This window comes from Lontra canadensis, unplaced genomic scaffold (genome assembly GCF_010015895.1).
Source record: "Lontra canadensis isolate GAN:19392208 unplaced genomic scaffold, GSC_riverotter_1.0 scaffold109, whole genome shotgun sequence".
In the NCBI taxonomy this organism is placed as follows: domain Eukaryota; kingdom Metazoa; phylum Chordata; class Mammalia; order Carnivora; family Mustelidae; genus Lontra; species Lontra canadensis.
In genome coordinates, this window is record NW_022631103.1 from 2,851,914 (window position 1) to 2,869,940 (window position 18,027).

At 43.8% G+C, this 18,027-nt stretch overlaps 1 protein-coding gene and 1 long non-coding RNA gene across 5 annotated transcripts in view; one reads left to right on the forward strand and one right to left on the reverse strand.

Moving 5' to 3' along the window:
• The window catches only part of DAB1 (DAB adaptor protein 1), a 784,414-nt gene that overhangs the window by 757,431 nt on the left and 8,956 nt on the right, over nucleotides 1-18,027 (reverse strand). The gene's annotated exons all lie outside the window — the stretch shown is intronic.
• LOC116856380 lies at nucleotides 4,602-6,612 on the forward strand. Its single transcript, XR_004380568.1, has 2 exons — nucleotides 4,602-4,977; nucleotides 6,284-6,612. It is a non-coding gene; the product is annotated as an uncharacterized LOC116856380 (long non-coding RNA).

Here is an 18,027-nt window from a genome sequence, read left to right on the forward strand (position 1 = left end):
GAAGTGGGAAGAACCGGGATACATTTTGAAAGGGGAGTCAGCAGGATTTACATCAGATGCACATGTGGTATGAAGGAAAGGGAAGCACAGAGAGTGACTACGGAGAATAAGTCCTAAGCTGGGGCTGGTCTAGCTGGTCTAGGAATCCCCCCCAGAGGTCGGGATCCACAGTTGTGGGACCAGATGAGGTCCCCTAGAGAGGATGTGTAACTAGAGAAAGGTCTGGAGGGTTGTCTCACAAGGATCTGAGGAGGTGAATGACATTGTGATCTCACAGAAGTGGGATGCTCCTTTTCAGCCACTAAAATTGTTTCTCCAGAAGCACATCGTACCTCAGAACACCTGCCATGTTCACACATCTGCTCCTACCCCACGGGATGAAGGAACACTCAGTGGCAACAAGCATGGTGTACACAGCTTTTTATTTCTAGCTTCTAGTCCTGCCAATAAAAGTAGTTGCTGAGCATATAAAAAGTTTATTATCGACATCTATAAAATGTGATTATTGTACCTCTAACAGAAGGGTCTCAATGGGGATGTATTCAACAAATGCCTGGACCTGTGAGGGACAGTAGATGATACAGGGTAGGGAGGATATGAAGCTAATAATCAGCACCTAGAATAAAGTCTCTCATACAGAAGATGCTCGATAAATGCACTTGTGCCAACTGAATGAAGACTGCTGCAGAGATTCTGACCTTTGCTGATATTTGATGGTAGCTCCACCGGCAGAAACCCAGGCATCTTAAAAAGTGTTCATTGAAATCACTCGAGCTCTCTCCCAGAACTTTAAAAAAGCTATCAAGGGCCTTGTCCAAGCCAAAGGAGGTAGTTGGTAAAAGTGCAAAAGACATGAGAAACTTGGAAGTAAAGCAACTCTACGACACTGCACTTTGAAATCATTGAAGAAGAAAAACACAGATGGGAATTATTAGACAAGGAAAAACTCACTTCCAAAAGTGCTGGTAAAAAATATTAGGTTTGATTTTTAATATGGCCAAAGAGGATTAACCATCACGAGTGAAACACTGACCATCCTGTTGCAAGGAGTCCCAAGGAAGTTACTTGTGAATAACTAAATGACATTGGCATCAGAGGACTTCGGAGACAGTAGGGATACATGAGGCATAAAGAGTAAGTGATGATGATGATGATGGCGGCTAACAATTCAATGGGACTTCCTGTGTGCCAGGCACTGTTATAAGCACTTTACATGTAACAACTCATTTAATCCTTATAATAACTCTATGAGTTAGGCATTATTATTATCTCTACTTTGTAGATGATGAATCTGGTAAAAAAAAAAAAATTAAGCACATTGTCAATGGTCATAGAGCTGGAAAGCCGGAGCAAGTGGAAAATATGACATGGATGTAGGTGGGAGTTATCCATTCACCTATCTACCACTTACTTGGACTTGGGATTTATAGAAATGTGTAAGATCTGATAAAAATCCCTACTCAAGATAGAAGCATTTAAAAATTATTACAATTTCGTCAATATGGAGTCACAGGTGTTCATACAGGAAAAGACCTTCAAAGTTCTCTGTTCCAAGGTTCTTATTTTACCAATGGGGAAACTGTACCCAAGACAGGGGGATGGGACTTACCTAGGGACCACAGCTAATGACTGACAGAATAAGATCAAGAATCTAGGTCTATTAATTCTTAACCATGATCCTTTTCAATTCTAAGCAGAACACATGAAACCTACCGCATTACTAGGGAATTCAACCTGGGTCACTTCACTGCAAGTGTCCAGATCGATCACTGGCCCATCCGTTCCAGTCTGGCTGACAAGTATTTAACCTGGAAATATTTTTATTTTTTTATTTTTTTTTTTTAGAATCTAAGGGAGTCTTAGGAATTGTTTATTTCCCTATAGTTGGGGGAAATCAGAGGGGGAGACAAACCATGAAAGACTGTGGACTCAGAAATAAACTGAGGGTTTGGGAGAAGAGTGGGGTGGGGGGTTGGGTGAGCCTGGTGGTGGGTATTAAGGAGGGCACGGATTGCATGGAGCACTGGGTGTGGGCATAAACAATGAATTTTGGAACACTGAAAAGAAATAAAATAAAAATAAAATATTGGGAAATTATGGCTCAACATGTTTAATATCATCCCCTAGGTTTCCTGGTAACTTAAATAATTTTTTGTTAAGATTTTATTTATTTTATTTTTTTAGAGAGAGTGAGTGAGAGAGCACAAGTCGGGGGAGAGGCAGAGGGAGAAGCAACTCCCTTCTGAGCTGGGACTCTGGGATCATGACCTGAGCCAAACACAGACTCTTAACCCACTGAGCCACCCGGGTGTCCAGGTTAAAGAATTTCTAATATGATCGTGGATTCAACACCCTACCTGATTCAGCAGCTGAAAAGACAACTGTATGCACTGATGAACTCTGTGCCAATTTTCTTAGACCAGCTATTGCAAAGTGAGACACCTATATGCTATATTGCTCTCAGGTTGCTCAGTGATTTCCAAACACTGCTCAGCTGTGTTATGTGGATAGATAATAATGAATATTCAGATTTAATAGAAGAAAGCCATGATCTTTGATGTTATTTGTTCACACACATCTCCACCTCCTAGATGTTGACCACAACCTCTGCCAGGACAGATGCTTCTCACAGGCTGGCAGTGGTATCTGGCCCAAGCCAGGAATCTGGGATATGTAGGATTGACTGACAGATAGAATTCATTTCAAGCTCGCTCTCTTTGCTTCCAACAACTCCTTCAAATTGGGCTCCCCGAAGTAAGAAGTCAGGGAGACAATGGCCAAAAGGCATCTTAGATGTGCTGAGACACCTGATTAAGAAGAAACTGAAGTTGGGGAAACTGTTCACTCCACTAACCTGAGGGGCACTTAGTCACATGGGCAACTCTTAAGGGAAATCCCATGCCCTGACATTCAAGAGCCGTGTTTCCAAGTGCAGAATGCACACTTGTCATTGGTCAAAACCCTGTGCCCCGAGCATCTAGCCTCCCCTCTTGCTAACAACCTATTTTCCATCAGGCATTTCTGCAGGGGGTTGTCATTTGAGTCCTGAAGGAGAAAATGATGGCCTGTAAAGGCAAAAGCACGAGGACAAAGCTTCCCTAAGTGGCCGAGATGTCTGTCTTTTTAGCTGGGAGCTCCAAAACTCAGACCTATTTCCTAACACGGACTCCAAATTATGTCTTCATCCATCTATCTGCTTACTTATTTCTCATCTCCTGCGTCTTGACCCCTCACATTTACTTACTATTAACGGTTCATATTTGCCACTCAGACTAAGCGTTTGGAACCATTCCTTTGCTTGGGCTCTGCTTTCCTCTCCAATTCTATTTATTACTGCTAGTATTAATGCTGTTTTCAACATACATCACATATTGAGGATATACCATGTGCCAGGCACCTTAAAAGGCACTTTAAATTCATGCTCCTCATCTTTTCAACAACCCTGCAAGATAATTTTTATTATACCCATCATACAAATGAGAAAACTGAGAGCTATTTGGGTGATTTATCTAAGTCTTCAGAGCTAGAAAGTGGTAGACCAGGAGGATGTGAACCCATGTCTACTTTGCTCCAAAAATCTGAGAATTTTGCATGATGCTATAGAATTCACATCCATCTTTTGCATCATTCTGCCCAATTGTATTGGAGAAACCAGCAGGTTTTTCCAACCTAACTGGTATAACTTCATCATCTGGAAGCCTTTTATCTGCTCTGGCAAAGGTCTGTCTTGGTATTAGATATGGAATACATTCCCTAAAACTGACTTAGACATTAAAGTGAAAAAAAAATAAGGGGATGGGTTTGGTAGATGGATTTCAATGTGATTTCCAAAATTTGTTTCACCAATATGAGTACCAGGATCATATACTGGTATGGATGAAGATAGAACCTACTATGAAACAAAGGTCTCTAGTTAGCCTGCCAGTGCTTCTAACTTCCTCTCAACTATAATAATACCAGTTATATATTTAGGTCACTTCTTGCATTTATATTTGGGTCTTCAGATTTTTTTCATATCCCTAACTTCAGAAACGTTTATTATTGTCCCCATATTATTATTATCATCCCACTTATTACTGTCAGATGAAGAAAACCAATCAAAGAGAAGTTAAGAGACTTCTTAAGGACATAGCTATCTTCCAATGTAGGGTAGGGATAACTAGATCTTGGTCCATCAGATGCCTGGATTTGTGTTTTTATGAAAGATAGCATAGAAAATGTGTGTTGAAGCAAACTAGCATTTGAATACCTACTTAACATAGAATATTATCTCATACACTTTCTTTTCATTAATTATGTTCATACAGGGCATTGACAGAATTAGCATGAAGTAGTACTGTTTTTTTCTCCATTTTCTAGGTTAGAAACTGAGGTTTTGAGAGTTTACATAACTTGACCAATGTCATAGGAGTCATGCAGAGTCAGAGTGGCACAAGGGTGTGTCTGGCTCCAAATGCATTCTTTTAAGGTTTCCTCATAATGAGCATTCATTCTCCATCATATCAAATTATCAGTTAAAGAATTGCTCACAGTGTTTAGAACACAAGGACACATCTCAAGTGCTCCCCACTTGTTGCTAGGTAACGTTTGTTTGGCACAATCTGGTGAACATCATCATGGTTGTCTTGCCAGTAGGAACTGGTAATCAGGATGGCAGTGAGGCAGGCACTTGTTGTCAGAAGATTGGGCCTGGTTTTTAAAAGCCACAGAAGCATCTTTAGATGATTAGAATCCAAGGGTCCAACAGCTTTGCAACAACACCGTAAATATTCTGTGCTGGATGGACAGGCACCAAATGGGGACATTCCCTACTGTTGTGTGATGAGAAAGCTGGCACTTCTGAGGACTTCCAAAACAAATAAATACTCCATATGCCAGAAGGAAAAGCATGGGAAATGCCTGTTCCAGTTGGAGATGTGAATGTCTTTCCATGGGAAGCTGAGATGCAACTGATAGTCCTGGGTGAGAGCAAGTCAGGTGGCTGACTTCAGGCATGACTGCCCTGGTCTTTGGCCACTTTGTGGGGTGACCAGCTGAGCAACAAAAGAGGAATGCTGCAGCTTCAGACCAAACCTAAGTACTTATTACTGCTGGCTCAGACACTGGTGGTGGGAATGGGGCAGTGGGGGACACATAAGGTGTTGGGGAACTGATTTAGCAGCACTTGTCCCTTGGCAATGACCAAGGAGAGGGGAACTCTATACCTCACAATACCTGGATTGTAAGCATGGATTTAACTCAAATACACTTGGTTCACCGCCCTGCGTCCCCAAGTCCCAGGTTACTGGGTAAGTTATCTACCCCCTCTGAGTACATTTTTCTCACCTATCAAATAGAGCTAATATCTACTCTTACCTCAGGTGATGGTTGTGGTGGTTAAATAATATATGATTCAGTGCTTAGCCCAAAACCACATCCTCTACAATGACTTATTATTATATACATAATATAGCATATAGAATGTATTATATATCATACATTATATATCATGTATTATAATGTGCTATATATACTATAAACTAGATTTTTTAATATATTTTTTTAAAGATTTGTTCATTTGAGAGAGAAAGAGAAAGTACACAGAGGGAGCAGGAGAGGGAGAAGCAGACTCCCAGCGTAGCAGGGAGTCTGATGCAGGGCTCGATCCCAGGACCCTGGGATCATGACCTGAGCTGAAAGCAGACACTCAACCGACTGAGCCACTCAGGTGCCCCTATAAACTATATATAATAGCATATTATTGTTATTATCATCTCCTGCCAGGAACCAAACTCTTTTTTAGGAAAAGAAGAGATGCAAGAAGTCCAGTACTTTTCCTTGAGGTAGCAAACATCTCTTTTGGAACTTGATCAAATGGTTATTCTCTATTTAAATGCTTCCAGTGATGAGGAGTTCATCAGCCTATGTAGCAGACTATTTCATTCCATTTATTAAACAGCCAATAATCTATTAAACAGAAATAATTCACTAAATTGAGCCAATCTTCTTCTCTATGGTTTCAACCCTTGGCCCCACTTCTCCCTAGTATCACAGAATAAAAGAATGCTAATACTAATTGAACTCTTACTCCATGCCTAGCATCGGTCTAAAAAGTCAATTCAAATTCACCCAGTGAATTCTGACAGTAATCCCCTGAATTAGGTAATAGTATTTAAAGACTGGCAGATTGAGGATGCAGTCACCTTTCATGTGCTTGGCTTGAAATACTTAGATCTTGTCTCATTCACTGAACTGAAATTTATTGAACACTTTCAACATCTAAGAGTGCTGATCTTGTTTTTAGGAATATGGAAGGGAATGCAACAATACTGTACCTCTCAGGGAACTCGGAAAGGAAATTGAAAAGGCAAGTTACAAACTGAAAGAAAATATTTATAAAAAGATCATTTGAAAAAAGAACTTGCATGTGGAATAAAGACATTGTTACAACTAAAAAGTAAGAGAATCTCATACAAAATAGGTATTCCAGCAAAGAAAAGATAAAGATGACAAATACATGAAAAAATGCTGAACATCATTATTAAGGAGTTGCAAGTTAAAAAGCATGGTAAGATACCACTCTCACCCACTCGAATGACCAAAACTAAACAGATAACCATACCATTTGTTGGTAAGAAGAGAGTTAACAACTGGGACTCCTATGCACGGCTGGTAGGAGTATGAAATGGTACAATCACTTTGAAAAAGAATTGGACAATTTCCTTCAATGCTAAACATACATCTATCATACAACCCAGCAACCCCACTTCTAGGTATTTTACCCAAAGAAAATGAAGACACATGTCTACACAAAGACTTATCGACAGATGTTCATAGCAACTTTGTTACAGCCAAGCACTGGAGATGGCCCAATTGTCTAAGAGGTGAACAGATATAATAACTTTGGTACATTTATATGATGGAATACTAATCAGTAATAAAAGGAACAAATTACTGGTACTTTTGACAGCATGAATTTTAAACTAACTATGGTGAGAGTAAGAATCCAAAGGTTTTATACTGTAAGACTTACATAAAATTCTAGGAAATGTAAAATTACTAGGATGTCAGAAAGCAAATCTGGGGTTGCCTGGGGATGGGAGTTGTGTGTGGGGTGGGGGGATATAGTGAGGAGGGTCAGATTATGAAGGTGCATAAGAAAAGCTTGGGGTTTGATGAAAATGTTTATGATCTTAATTATAGTGATGATTTCACAGGTATATTCACATGTCGAATCTCATGTAAATATGTATATCTATTACACATCAATTATGCCTCAATAAAACTGTTTTTAAAAATCTTGGTAGAAGTACGTGACCATACACCAGGATGGCCCTGTGGTCCAGTCCAGTTATCTGAGCCATAATTCTAAGGTGTTCTAACTTGGAGGGTGTAGGAGCCTATATATTCCACAGTGCTGGCGATGAATGTCATAGGGAACTGCTGGACACTGAAGACAGGGGCCGTCACCCACTGCTGATCCCCGGTCTCAGACATGGAGTTGCTGGCGAAGCACTTGAGACCACTCCCTCTGTTGAATACGCCACAGAGTGAGGGATTTAAGGAAGTCTCGCAGTGGAGCACATGGCTGCTGGAATCTTAGGGATGGTCTAAGCTACCATCCCTTCTCACTTGGACCAAGGGTCTTCCTGAAACGTCTTCAGCTCTTCTCCATTTTCTTTTTAAGATTTTATCTATTCATTTGCCAGAGACAGACAGAACATGTGAGGGCACGGGAGCATAAACAGGCAGAGTGGCAGGCAGAGGGAGAAGTAGGCTCCCTGCGGAGCAAGGAACCCAACGTGGGGATTGATCCCTGAACCCTGAGATCATGACCTGAACTGAAGGGAGATGCTTAGCCCACTGAGACACCCAGGCATCCCATCTTCTCCATTCTTTACACTGTGCCACAGTAACCTTTTTAAAATACAAATCAAGTTCTCATAATTAGATATCCTACTGCTAGCTACTGCAACAAAATTCAACATTTCAGTGCGTTAACTCCATAGAGGTTTAGTTCTCATTTTTAAAGAAATCCTATCCATGTGGAGTTGTGTGCCACATGGTGAGTTGGGGACCCAGGCTGCTTCTACTCTGTGGCTCTGCCATCACTGAGGGGCTCAGAGTCCTCTCCTTCTAGGGAGTGGAAACATAAAAAGAGCCCAGACAAGACATGTCTGCCTCTTTGAGACTCCAGCACAGGAATGATACACATTCCTTCCACTCACATTCCCTGACAAGAAGTAATCATGTGCCCACATATTGAAAGCAAGGAGGTGGGCCAAAAATGGCAGCCCTGTTTAGACGGCTGCCCCAGGGACAAGCCCACATTACGGAAGGAAGGAGGACCACAGGTTTTTAGTGAATAACGAGCTAACACCCACTCCCTGCTTTGCATAAGGTCTATGGGATCAAATTCAAAAGTGTGAACTCATTTATGACTTCTAAATTATGACTTCTAAAAGTTTTTGCACAGCCTACTGGGTCATTCCCAGCCTCGTATCACACCACTCCCCTTGGTGCCAGCGCTTCTGGTGACACTGGCCTCTATGCGCCTAAAACATGTGCTCTTCAAGGTTCTCAGGGAGGGACTGGCTCTCCCCTCTCTCCTCCTCTCCTCAGTCCCCATCTTCCCGTGCTTCCTCAGGCATTCCAGCTCCTCCTCGTAGCCCAGGCTAGCCTACTTCCTCCTGAATCAACGTCCTTCCCCTGGTCACTCCCCACCATGCTCTCAGGAAGTCTCGGCACATTTGCCATCCCTTGTTTGGTTTCTGAAAGTACCTGCTTGAGTCAGAGGGTGTGGATCAAGGATAGGTCTGCTACCAACTGGCAGGTGGAACTGGCCAGTTGTTTAAATTTTCTCTTCCATCATTTGTAAAATTTGGGTAATTATAACGCCCTCTTTGGTCTCCATTACAGTGTAGATAAAATGAGACTCTGCACATAAAACACTCAGTAGAGCACGAAGTATATAATGAACCATCACCAGTAGCTGTCACCATTCCCACTCCTCCTCATGGGTGGGACAGAGCCACACGACCATCTGTATTGGCATCTTAGCACGACAGCTGGCTACTGTGGGCGTCTGAGTAAACTGAGTGTGGAGTCAACTAACGTTCTCCTTTACCTTGCATGTGCTGGGCTCTCTCTCTTCAGGAAAAACTCTGTGTCCTTTGTCCCTCTTTTTGCACCAGTCCCTGTTCTTCCACAAATGAGACAGAATTACGGTCTAGCAGAGTGGTCCAGCATGCAGCCCTCCGCAAGACTGTGGGTCCTGGCTTGTTGGAATTTACTTCTCTCTATACCTCAGTTTCCCCGAGTGTAAAACGGAGATCATGGGGTGGGCCTGCCAGAGTTCTTATGAGGGGACCATGATGCCTGGCACGGAGGAAGCACCCATACCCATGACAGCTGTGATTTAAAAACAATTAGTTGGATTTGTCTTCCTCTCTGATTTCATCCTATTTTACTTTTCCTTCCCTTCTTCTATGTCCATCTGTTTTGTTTCTTAAATTCTACGTAAGAGACACTAAGCTATAGGAAACAAAATGAGGTGGCTGGGGGGATGGGGTAGCTGGGTGACGGGCACTAGGAGGACAGTTGATGTAATGAAGACAGGGTATTATATAAGACTCATGAATCACTGACCTCTAACCCTGAAACTAGTAATATATATTAATTAATCGATTTTAAATGAAATTTAAAAAATAAAACAGTTCCTTGTGAGGGTTTCTTTTCACCACGGAAAATGAGCATAGGATTCATTTAACACACAGTGCCCTTCCTTCTTTCCCTTGGCGGGGGGGAGGGCGGGATTTTAAAGCCATGATTGCTATGGACTCTCTGGGTTGAGTCCCTTTGAAAGGAGGTAGCTGAGAAAGGACAAAGGTTCTGGAGCCACGAGGGTTTGAAGTCCTGTAATAGCGCGCGCCAACGGTCACCATCTCTGTCCGCCTCTGGCCTCTCCCAGGCTTTGCCTTCCTTTCTCATGGGTGTGGGGCAGAGGCATGGGGGCACTGATGGAGGAATTACCACGTCTACTCCAAAAGAAGGCATTTACCTAATTGCAAAGGAACACATCCCAGCTGCAGACAATAAATGGCGTGTGATGCTTCCCTGAAGTGAGACGGATGGCGCTCTCTGTTGCTAACTGGCCCGTAACCAGGGTCATTAATCACACCCGGCACACCCATTGCCCGTAATGGACTTCACCCCAGAAAACTCCAACTCGCAGTGCCAATGGGTTAAAGGGGAGGCCTCGCCTGTTATGGAAATACAGGTCTCCCATTGGGATTAACCCTGGGCGTTTGCCACCCCTCAGTCCTGAAAGGCCCTTTTAATTGATTTTCCCTCTTATTCTCTCTGACCTGGCGAAGAGCTTACCTGCCAGCCTCCGCCTGGACTCAGAGACTTGGCTTGAACTGTATGAATTGCTAAGAAGCCTCTAGTTCACAAGAAATTTCCCCTCTCTTCTGTCCTTGACAGGAAAAGTAACTAAACCTCAATATCAAATTCTTTTTTTTTTTTTTTTTTTTTTTTTTTTTTTTTTTTTTTTTTTTGCTCTACCCCACATCCCTGCGTGAAGGTCTAGGTGGGAAAATGACCCCACATCATCAGCTACAATTTACGGGGGACGCGCTCTGGGACAGGCACTTCACACCCATTTCCTTACCACTATTATCCTAATAGCTGCTCTAGGAGGCATTTGGCAGTTCATTTTCCTTGGTAAAGGGACTGGGGTGCAGAGAGGTTAAGTAAGTCACTTGCCTAAGTGGATAGAGTGAAAAGCAAAGCTGGTGTCCAAACGGGCATGGCAGGCTGCAAAGCCCGCACTCCTCTCGGGACGCACACCCTGGTCATTATCGCGTTTTTCTTGGGCTGGCATCTGAAGGTTCCTGAAAGCCACAACCGACTCCCTGTTTTTCCTCTTGACCAGCATTAGAAAAGCAGAATCGCACAGGGGATGCTCGAGATAATCATGAAAAGTAGACTTTCATTTTAAAAGGCAGTTAAGGTCCACTGCGTTGACACTCACCAGCCAGCTCCAGAAAATACTGCTTAACTTAATAAATAGGCTCTGGTCCAACTCCGGCACTTTGAAATGCTCAGGGTGAAGAGGGTTAGACATGGTTTCGTCTATTTCCTTTTCATGGGAGAACCAAGAGATTAGGTAATTTGTAATAAATTCCTCAGCTGGGCAGAGTTTCTGCAGAGGCACTACTTACTTAATTGGATTACGAAGGAAGAAGCCATCTGACATTCTCTTTGGGTGGGCCGTATATTCTCATAAGCCCTGAGTGGTTCTGAACCAGAGGTGGGAGAATTGCCTTGTAAGGTCATCCTAGGACTGTAATAATATAGCTGAGGCAACGGGACGGATTTCTTTTACGCCGGGAGGTCATTTGCAATGGGAAAGGTTTGCTGTTGTGGTCACTGCTCTCCTGTTTTGGTTGTATGAGGCCGCCTGGTGTTGGAGAGGCATGGGCCAGTTCTGGTACCTGACCTTGGAGGTCCTCCGTGAGCTGACCCCAGCTTGTCATTCCACTAGAGGTATTGACATTGTAAACTCACCATATAAGTTTTGGTTGTGGAGGATGGTCCTATGTACTGTAGGATATTAATTAGACGCCAGTAACACCATCTCAGTTGTCACAACCAGAAGTCTCTCCGGACGTTGCCAAAATCAGCTCCGGCTGAGAACCACCCTGCCCTAGCACGTTGGAGCTTGTATTCCTCAGTGGGCTATTCTCAGAGGCTCTTACTGTGCCTGACACACCGTCAGCCCCCCATAATGATTTGTCACCAAATGAATACAGCACAAAACCCAGTCTTATAATACACCAGCCTCCCTTCACTCAACTTTTCCTCACCCACGGCCAGTGTTTTTCTTTCTTACATCTATGTCTCGACTCTTCCACCTCAAATGTTTTCCCTTTTCCATCTTGATGTATGCAAAGTCTGTCTTTCACTCAAGATCCAGTTCAAACACCATCCTAACCAAAGCCAACACTGCTCACCCGCACGGAACATGCCTCACCATTCCATGGCCTCCCATTGCCCAGATAGCTTTCTTTTATGACACTCAGCAATTTTTGGGAGGGAGAATATAGCCTCATGGTTAAGAGATCTGGCTCTGAATTGAAACTACAGTTCCATCATTGACTGGCAGTGAAACTGTGGAAAAGGGACTTACCCTCTCTGAGACTATTCTCCACCAAAAAATGCAGGTAACAACAATACTACCTCAAAGGGCCCTTTCAGAGATTAAATGAGGGAACTTATTCGATGGGCACAGCCAAGGGCCTGGCCCATAGGACTAAGTCACTGCCATTATTCTCCCTGCGAGCATGAGCATTCCTTAATGATGGAGACTAGCTCTCACTCCTCTTGACATCCCTGGCATTTAGGTCAATGCCTGATAACCAGGGGAGTTCAGTAACTTTGCTGCATGCACAAATGAAGTTGGTACTTCAGGCTGGGGAATTCTCCAGGAAAGAATCCTGGACTCTCACGGGACAAGAGAAGAGTAAACCTAGATCGAGTTCCTCACTTCACAGAAGGAGAAAATTGAAGGCAACAAATTGCTTGTCCACATGCATGAGGTAACAGGGAACTGAAAGTCACATGCCAGGCAGGCTGCCTCCGTCTCCCCACAGACCCCTGTTCTGGGGAGGAGTCCAGCAGAGCCCCCCTCTCTCCCGTTGGCAAAGTGATGACAGGAGAAACTTGCTGCAGTGCGTGGGAAAGCTAATTAGAGCTAATTTATTATCTTTGCTCAGAACTAGGATGCCGGGTGGAAACTGCTGGAGGTCTGCGCTGCAAAGAGAAATGTTTTTGATTATATTTACACATCTGATTTGAGAAGTACATGGAAACCTAATCATAACTATAATAACGCACTCATTAGCTCTCAGTGTACTTATCTCGGCTACATGCTAAGTTCTCTGAGGTGCAGCCTGGGCTTCGTCTTTTTCATGAAGTTTCTGCAGACAGTGTTGTGTGCCATTCAAACCTTCTCTGACAGACTCCACAGTGCTCTGGAGTCAGGCAAACTGGATGACTCTGGGAAAGGTCCTTCTCCTCTCTGAGCCTTTTATCTCCTCTATAAAATGAGGCAATAGTATCTCCCTTGTACGTTTGAGACAAGGATGAAATGTAATACTGTATGCAAATGGCACTCCCAATGCCAGCTGCATCCAGGAGGTGCTTAGTAAATGTGATCCTCCTCAGTCAATGTGCGCATCTAGGTGTTTGCCGCAGAAATCTGGCCCTGCCCGTGAGGGCTGACACATCTTCAGCCTCAATCCAGGCTCTGCGCCCAGGGCTGAAAAGGGTTCTGAGTCCAGTGAAATGGGAGAACAGTTGCAGCACAGCTGTGGAGCCATCGTGTAGGAGGAAGGTGCAGGGAGTACTGTGTGGTGGGATGGAGAGACCACGCGCTTAGGCATTACACACACGTGTGTTTGAATCTTACCTCTGGCACTCTCCCACTGTAGGACCTTGGGGAATTCACTTCAGCTCTCTGAGCTCAGTTTTCTCACCTGTCATATGGGCAAGAGTCCCTACCTAACACAGCTATTGTGAAAATGAATTTACAGCATACATATGGAATGTCCAGAACATAGTTAAGAGCAAGATCATGGAGCAGGAGGCAGAGGCCGGTCCAAGACCCCATTACACATGGACCATGTGCTCCGTAAATGAGCCAAGTGAATAAATGGATGGAGTTCCCTATGATCTGGGATTTCTGGGGAAAGGAAAAAGAACACTGGATTAGGAGACAGAACCATACTAGTTTATACCCTATCTTTTCCCATCAAGCAAATCCCCATCCTCTCAGTCTCAATGATCTCATTTGCAAAAAAGTGATCCTTGTGAAGATGAGAGTGGATACCAGCGGGCAGGAGGTACAAAATGTAAAGCAGAATCTCATGGTATAGGAATGCATCGAGCACAGCACCTGTAAATGTTAAACCACTCAATAAATGGCTGACAACACCAGGAATGACTTAAAAAGCGCCCATTATGTGTCATCCATGGGGATCCCATCATGGACCCGGAAACAACTCCTGTATCCGTGAAGGAGCAGGAACAACACATCCCCTCTGTGTCATCATCCCTGACGGAGGGACCAGAAACCTGAGGGCCTGTAGTTGGGATCCAGCTTCTGAGGACAGTAGCAGCATATGTGGGGAATAGACAGGTTTGTGGATATGAGGGTCTTTCAATGCCCCCCATTTAGAATGTTTTCCATCTTGTAACTCTATGGTGTTTTGTCTTTTGTCGTTTTCTTTTTCATTGCTGGGGGACCTGTCTCTAGAAAGTTCCATCTCTCAAGTTTTCTTCTGATTTCCTGTGGCCTTAGGAGGCATATACTAACACTCGGCCGGAAATAAGAAACAAGGAAATAAGGAACAACTTATGAGCAGAGGGCCTGGAGTAGAATCTATCAACTCGGGTGGGTGAAATTACTGGGATCAGCCCTTGTCCGGCATTCATCACCCATGGCAGTAATCCCAGTCAACAGCCCACATCATGTCTTCTGCCGGTGCGGTGGCAGTCTGCGCCTTGGAGGCCCCTGATGATCCACCCCTCTTATGTATGTCCTCACTTCACCCCTTCATGGCCCCTGAATCTGGCCTGGCCCTGGGACTCTATCAAAACAGTTAGTGGAGGTGATGTTGTGTTGGTTCTGGGCCTGAGCTTTGGAAGTCAAGAGGCTTCACGAGTGCACCAATCATTTACTCACCGCATGCCTCGGAAGTTGATGCAATTACCTAAGAGCTGATAATGGTCTTCTGAGTGTCAGATGCTATTTTAAGTGCTTCAGATGAATTGATTTATTTAAATCTCACATCAACTTTATGAGGCAAATGCTATTATTACAATACCCATTTTACAGGTGGGAAAATGAAAGGACAGAGAAGCTAAGTGTGTCCCTCAAATCACACAGCTACTAAGCTTAGAGTTATTTAAACCCAGGCCATCTGATTCTAAAATCCACACGTTAATCACTATTTTGAACTTCAGAAGGGTTAATAGTCTTGCCCACATTACACAATGCTAAAGCTGGGATGCAAACAGGTTTTATTGACTCCAAAGTCTGACCCTTCTGGCCCAAAACCTTTAAAAGTCCATTCTGGACCTATCAGGAGCTTCATTTAAACCCAAAGACAACTTTGACAAAAGATAAAAACATTCAGATTATAGTCAGTGGTCATCTTATCAGAACTTCACGGACTCCTTCACTGGTTTCCTTTTCCCTATCCATTTGTGTGTTTGTCAGTGTGTAGTGGAAGACCATGTATGATAAGCACATTTAGATTCCCAGATGTAAGCTCATCTGTTCTTTCCACCAACATCAAAGCATGGGGTAGAACCTTTATTCATCCAGTCAACAGGATTTTATCAAATCATAAAGTATTGTTACGCTAAGTACTGTGGCTTCAGTGGGGAGCAAAGAGCAAGCAAACCCTGGTCTCCCATCCTTATGGTAAAGGCCTGTGGGATTGAATCAGGTTCTTTTGTTTGAGGGGCGTGTGACCCACGATCACTATTGCATGTTAAGCCTCAGTTTCTTATCTGTGACTGGAGTTAATAATAGTATCTATATCATAATTGACATTTTCAGATTCTTACGATGGAAAAATGCAATAAAACAAATGAAATGTTTAGCAGCATGTCAGGTCAGATGGCAGATACTTTAAAAAAAGTAACTAATAATATTAATAATGTTATTAATAAAAACATAAGTATTATTATTCTAGAAGTATATACCAGGCAGTGTGCTAGGTTCTTCAAATCCATAAGATAAGACCCGTTCCTCCCCTTCAAGAGGTCTGCAGTCCTCATCAGGAGAACAAAATGTGAACGGACAGCTAAGACTTAGAACCGCAGGCACTGTTAGGGGACACATTTGGGATCAGAGTGCAGAGGAAGTACAGGCAGACTCCTTGTTGCTGACAGTGTGGAAAGGGACATGGCCAGGGGAAGTTCCACGGACAAGGAGTGCTGGAACCTGGCCTTGGTGTTTGGAAAAGGCTTGGGTAAGGAGAAATGTGAGAAGGGAAATGCGGAAAGGGCATTTGAGACAGAAAAAAAGTGCTGAGCTAATGCACAGTTGTGGACTGTGCTTGGAGGGCTTCCAGTGAGAAAACGGTTTCTGGGAGATTGGGTCTGGAGTGAATGGTTGAAGAACAGGAGGCAAGAACTGGTAGGAGATAAGCCTGGGAAGATCCCTGAGGCCCGATCATGGAGGGTCTTAGGTATCAGGCTGAGGAGATGAGCTTTACCGTTTCAACAGGCAGAAGAGAATGAGTGAAAAAAATTACCTAATATAAAAGGATCCACTGATAGATAAATGCAGCGAGACGGAAATATAGATACATGTGATGCCGTTTGCAGGTAAGTATATGTATAAAGCTATCTCTGACTTTATTTCTGTCTACCGGCTCATTTTTATTTTTTCAAAAATAAGCAAGGTGCGAGTAGGATCTGCTCGCTCCTTGCTCACCACTGCAGCCACAGCACCCAGCACAGTAACACAGAAGGCCCTTCCTAAACTCTTGCTGAACGGATGAAGGGGCTACGACCACTCTACTTTGATGTTTGTCAAGTGAATAAAGGAGCTTACACCTTGAATGTGGAGGAAGGTGGGGGCTTTCCCAAAGCAGGAGACATTTCATCTGGGCATTACAAATGAGCACAGTTTAGCTTCGGCGAAACGAGCCACTCCTGGTGGTGGCAACACAGGCAGAGAGGGAGAGTGTCACTGCCCCGTGCATAGGACGGTGAAGAGGATAAATTCTGGAACCAGAGTTCAAGTTCGAGAGCGTAACGGCTGGGAGCACTAGAGCATGTCTCTGAACTCTGTGTCTCAGCTTCCTCATCTGTAAGACAGGAATAGTCGGGCACTTAATTTATGAGATTATTGTGAGGAGGTAAGGTGCTTACCGCAGTGTCTGGCCTATCCAATAAACTCCACATAAATGTTTGCTTTTATTAGTAGTATTACTGCTAGACCCCGAGTACAATCAGCAGACTGGTCACTCGAGAGTCCTATCACACACAAATTGGTTCTTTCTTCATGTATTGTATCTGAACAGCCGCTAGGAGAGTCTGACACAAATTTCTTTGGTACAGATGAAGACCAGAGAGCTTGAGAGTCATTTCTGAAGAGATAAGTGAATGTCTAAACAATGGGGAATGGGGAAAAAAGAACATATCGTATGCCAGGATTCAGAAGGGATTGTTGCAAGATATTAATGAGCAGAAAGATCTGGAGGAACCATGTCAAAGCTTTCCTGAGAGAGAGTGAGAGCAACACCTGGGGAATGCCAAAAAGAGAGATGATAAAGGAGGAATGACAGCTCCCGGCAGGCCTGGACCAGTGGTGACAGAATAAGCAGCAAGGCCAGAGAAAAGCAGTGTGTCTTGTTAAGTTCCTCTGAGAAGCTTTAAATCAGCAGTGGCTTCTTGGCAGGGTGAGGCAGGGCTCCAACCATTACAGGTTATTCAGAAGCCACCAGAGAAAAATGGAGAAGGAAAGCCTTGAAGAATGAGCACGGTCTCCGATGTGATGTGGTTACCATAGAGACCGCTCTCAGTCGTACCCGGGAAGGGCAGTGCTTGTCCTCCGAGCAGTTAACAAGCTATTAGACCAAACATGAAGATGCCAGCAGGTGAGCAGAATGAAGCCGCTACATCACAGCTGTCTGTTTGCTAAGATCAAACATGGAAGAAATCGCCATAAATCAAGCAGGCCACTGCGGCCACCGAGTCAAGTTCAGGGGAGCAGAGTAAGACTTCTAACCTGTGAGTCGAAGCCCAGGGACCAAATCCCAGAGCTACACGCTCAGAAGAATGGCGCTCACGTGTCCCCCACACTGGCTTGAGGATCCAAATGAAATTAAAACAAAACTGCAACACCAAGGACCATGAACCGTAACTAAGAATACAGGATACACTGGCTGAGAGAGGTGTGGAGAGACAGGAAACAAAAAAGGATATTTCACATTGTGTTGCCCAACATTTAGTCAGAGCTGAAGA